Genomic DNA, 5,360 nt, shown 5'->3' with positions numbered 1-5,360 from the left:
AGCCATCCAGGCTCCCCAGTGAGATTCTATTTTAAAACACTGGGACATATAAAAGAAAAGACAACATTAAGTCTCCCAAACTAAACTTTATAGATATTATTTCCACTTGCGTTCTCTGATTTCAACCTGTCAAATTATGCAATTAAATAAGCATTGTAGATATTCAATGTTCGACTTCAATCTTAGAAGGGATGAAAATGTTTCTACTCTTAGTTCTAATTAATAAATCCAAGGTTTAAGAATACCAGTTTTCTGTGATCTCTGGAATGACTAAGTCATGAATTGCAGACTAAGTATGTTAAAGCTTTCAAAATGCAATAAACAGAAAGCTTTGATGTTTCTAGCCTCTTAGGAAGCATTATGGTCCTCTTATGTCATTGTTAGTAGACTAAATATTCCCATACTTCTCTACTCAAAATTTATGGAAGTTTTATTTCTCCCCCATAGACTTTCAGATCACATTGGAAAGCTCATCATATCAAATTATTCAACCACTCCTGTCTTACAAGCATGAAAATATGTCTGCACAATTTTTCACTAGTAGAAGCACACACTGGTTTAAAAATCTGTCTTCCATTTTCAACAATCCAAACTTTATTTCTATGGAAACAGGACTTTATAGCCTGCAGGAAATGTTAACCTAGCCTCTAATGCTAGTGGCTGGGAGCTGACTTCCATTTCTTTTCCCAGTGAAAATAGATGTCAAAACAGTTAGGACCAAGGAAAGGTCTTGAAATGCTTCTTAGAAAAAATTTATCTTATTGCAGTTGATCCAATTTCTTTAGGACAAGATGCTAAAGGCAACCAGATATTGAGAATGAAACTACCGGCTCATTTTAACTCCAAGGTGTCAAGCCAGTTCTATGAGTAAGTTGTTGTATAAAGCAAAAGAACACTTGGTTTTTGGCTTCCAAAAATATTAAGGCATTATACATAGAAAAGCTGTGATTTAAAACTGCACTTTTTACATTTTTAAAATACTCTTCAAAATCCACATTTTAAAGTTCTTACAATAGAAAAACACTTACATGGTATCTTTTAATTCTTAAATCATAAAATGATACAAGCAGCTTGTTTAAAGTAATGAAATGAGCTCTCATAAAGTAAATCAATGATAATCTGACCACTGCTACTATAGGTTAGTCCTGGAAGGCTAATATTTATCCTTTCTCTTATATGTGTTAAGATTTGTTTTTAGAAATATGGTCTCATGACATCAGTTATTGGTTCCTTTAAGAGATCAGATTAAATGTCCTTTTTATATCCCCTAAGACACAGGGTTGGAAAAAAAAAATCAAAACATCAGTAACCTGTAAGTATAAAATCTCACGGTTAAAAATACATGGCCTTAATATAATTGAAATGTCCATTCAAGTGTTATCTTCTTAGAAAGGACGCTGTGAGCACTGTATCTTAAGTAGCAGCTCATTAACTCCTTCCATGATTGTGCTTTCTCTTCACTATGCTTATGTCTTCATTGGTACATTTATATGTATGTAATACTTTTAATTAATTTTACTTTTTTAATTCTTTCTATGTAAACAATAAAAAAGAGACTGTGTCAGACTGCTCGATAGAAGGGGCTTGAGTGGCATGGCAATAAGATGTAATATGTGCTTAATAAGTTATTGGTTTCAACAAACTATTAAAATATTGTCAAAAATTTTCAAGAAGAAATAGAAACCATGACTTAGAAAGCAAGAAGATTACGAAACAGCATATATGATATGATCTCATTTTGTTGAAAAAAATAAAAATACAAATCTATGTGTGTACAGAGTAAAAGAGAAGGAAATACCTACAATAAGGTATTGAGACTGGTAATCATCTTTGAATAATATTAGCATGATGTTTTTTTCCTTTTTTATATGTATTTCCTCTCTGACCACTGCTACTATAGGTTAGTCCTGGAAGGCTAATATTTATCCTTTCTCTTATATGTGTTAAGATTTGCTTTTAGAAATATGGTCTCATGACATTAGTTATTGGTTCCTTTAAGAGATCAGATTAAATATCCTCATTTTATATCCCCTAACACACAGGGTTGGAAAAAAAAAATCAAAACATCAGTAACCTGTAAGTATAAAATCTCACAGTTAAAAATACATGGCCTTAATATAATTGAAATGTCCATTCAAGTGCTATCTTCTTAGAAAGGAAAACACATGCACATGTGCTTAGGTAAGAAAAGTTTATTTTTAGGTTAAAATGTGAATCAAGAAAGGGAAAAAGCTATCCAATCTTCCTGATGTTGTTGTTAACATTTATCTACTTTTTAGCACATTTGAAACACTTCAGAACATAAAATAAATTCTAAAATAACTTACTTTTATATTGCATAGTAGCTTGACAGAAAATTGAACATAACCAAATGATAAAAGTTTCTTCTGTAAAGATAAGTCTTTCTGAAAGTCTGAAGTTTAACAAAAGCTACCACCACCCCAATGATGTCATACTCTCCTACACATTTCCTGAGGACTAGTTTCTCATCTCTTTCTCTTCTTGTTATGATCATACACTCCTTTAATTTTTCTTTCCAGGTGGCTTGGCTCTTGAATGCTTTCCCATGACTTCCTCATAAAAAACGAAATCCCAAACATCAAAAATATCAGGTCTGTATTAAGGTGCTAAAACATTTTCTTTTACTGAGGAAACAAGCTCAGGGCTTTTCCAATGCACTGTACTCGTTCAGAAGAATTCATAATTAATTCATCAGGTTCCAAGAGCATCCATTGGGATTTTGAATGTAATTTCCTATATATTATGGATTAAATTTAGGGAAAATAATAGTTTTATAGTGTTAGGTATCTTCCCATCTGGGAGTTTTACACGTTTCCTAATCATTTAGGTCTTACCCTATGTTCTCCAAAAAATTAGTGTTCTTTATTTGGATACTGCACATTTCTGGTTAAGTTTATTTTCAGTAATTGAGCATTAAAATGAACTAAACTTTTATAGTACTTGTTAAGCTAATTTCTGCTAATATGAGGAGATAGATATATCTACATCTATCTATATACGTTTGTTTAACTTTTATCTGAAGGTCCTTCTTTCAGGACCCAAATCCTGTATGTGACCATTCAGACCCGGTGGGAGGCAGTTTCAAGTCTGGCACGTTTCATAAAGGGTAGCTGCCCTCCCCACAACAGACCTGGGGTAAAGCCAGTACATTACAGTTTTCTGCACAGAGTCCAATCAAGGACTCGGCCCCTTACTCTCTAGTCCAACCATCTTCACATACACAGCTGCATTCCTAGCCCAGGCACCTCATTCAGTGTCATCCTTTTTGGGACCTTGGCTGAGGCACTTCCTGGGTGTCCTGCCAAGTCCTCTTTACTGGGAGCCTCAGCTGAGGTACTGTTTTCCATTTTGACTCAGCACCATTTCACACTTAGCCCTTTCCTGTCTCTCTTCCCCCTTGACCCATGAGTGTATAAGAGGCAGGGGTCCCTTGTTCAGGCTCCTTTGTAGCAAGATAATTCCCCTGAGCTGCATCCATCTGATCTTCACACAGTGTCATTTTGTGGCAGAAAATGGAACTCTGGGGAGCTAGCACCTCATTTTGCCTATTGTTTGCACTGTTGCACTGAGCAAAGACTTGATTGTTGCTTTAAATTAGACTCATTTGCCTAATTCACAATCTCCACACCTGATTGCTCAACAGTATCCAGCAACTTGATTGAACTTATCTTTTAATTCCAATATTTTAATAGTGCTCATGTTTATTTTCTTGGACTTGCTTTTCAGAAAGACATTTCTGTCACCCAGAGATAATTATAATATTGTCTCTTCCATTTTGATATGTATGCCCCATTTCTTTTATCTCATATGTTGAAATGCTTTCACACTTTTTGTACAATGATGAATAACAGTGTGGTGCTAGATATTCCTACATGTCATGACTTTGAGGGAAATACTAGGAATTTGTTTACACGTAATATTTCATTTCTATTTCTGATGGATAAAACTTTAAAAAGATTTTATGTCTTGTATATTTCAATCTCCCACACTATTTGCATTTTGTAAAGAACTTGTACATATATCAACTAATATCCATAAGTCTTTATCATTCTATTCATTCTATTTATTCTATTCTATTTATCAACTATTAGAAAAACATTCTTTTTATCACATTCTATTTATCTACTGTTCTATTTATCATTCTATTTATCAACTATTAGAAAAAAATTCACTGCAATATTTGATCAACAAATAAATCACATGATTTCAGAAATTGAAGTTTAAGGGGCACCTGGGTGACTCAGTCGGTTGAGCCTCCAATTTTGGCTCAGGTCATGATCTCACAGTTTGTGGGTTCAAGCCCCACATCGGGCTCTGTGCTAACAGCTCAGAGCCTGGAGCCTGCTTCGAATTCTGTGTCTCCCTCTCTCTCTGCTCCTCCCCCACTCATGCTGTCTCTCTCTCTCTCCTTCAAATATAAATAACAACATTAAAAAAAATTTAAATAAAAAAGAAATTGAAGCTTCACATTTTGTGTTATGAAGGAGATTTGAATAGAAAATTAAAATTCTGTCAAGTGATAAACCACAAATTCACAAGAGAATCAGTCCTTTTTTAAATTTAACAAAGCCGTTAAGTGCTATATAATAAAAAGAGTTATAATTTAGTATGAGTTGAAATCAGGAGGCAGGTAAATAACTAGTCTAGTAATGGAAATACTACATACATACCATTTATATGCATGCATCTGTTGAGGCACACGTACTTTTTACTTGGGCTATATATTTTTATTTTAAAAAATGAGTAAAACTTGAAATTGAGAGCTAATTTCTATTTTTATTAGATCTCTGTATAGAATATACTTAGGAAATTTGTATTCCTATAGACCCATCAGAATAAAATTTAAACCTGAAAAGTAATTAAAGGATAGAGAAGAAAAATTGAGTTGAATATGGAATTAAAAAATATATATTTGTTTTGCAGAGTATTGGTCTTCTAATTAAGGCTTTTTTTCACTACTACTCTCAAACTTAAGCCAGATCCACAAATCATTTCACAGCAGAAGAATTTTCAGAAAAATAGCCTTGATCCACTGTAAGACTCATCAGAAGAAGTTCATTTATTAAGAGATTCTCAGAATTGGATTCTGATTCACGAATCAACTGATGCTCTCCACTCTATAACACATTGATGATTCCATCTATGCCACCTGTGTGGCATTCTGCATCTACTTGAACACCCCTCATGATAAAATACTATCTACTAAGGCATTTAATCTCTTTTTGGGTATTGTGAACAATTTGTTCATCTTTTAACATCAAATATGATTCCTTATAATGTTATCAATTGGGGATTAAAAAGAATTAATGTATATCTCACCCATCTGAGAAAACCTCAAA

At 33.5% G+C, this 5,360-nt stretch overlaps 1 long non-coding RNA gene across 1 annotated transcript; it reads left to right on the top strand.

Moving 5' to 3' along the window:
* Positions 1 to 783: 783 nt before the first annotated feature.
* LOC122239597 lies at positions 784 to 5,155 on the top strand. Its single transcript, XR_006218829.1, has 3 exons — positions 784 to 867; positions 2,541 to 2,612; positions 4,945 to 5,155. It is a non-coding gene; the product is annotated as an uncharacterized LOC122239597 (long non-coding RNA).
* The last annotated feature ends 205 nt before the right edge of the window (positions 5,156 to 5,360 follow it).

The sequence above is a fragment of the Panthera tigris genome, chromosome B3, assembly GCF_018350195.1.
Source record: "Panthera tigris isolate Pti1 chromosome B3, P.tigris_Pti1_mat1.1, whole genome shotgun sequence".
Taxonomy (NCBI): domain Eukaryota; kingdom Metazoa; phylum Chordata; class Mammalia; order Carnivora; family Felidae; genus Panthera; species Panthera tigris.
This window is presented reverse-complemented; position numbering and strand designations above follow the sequence as displayed.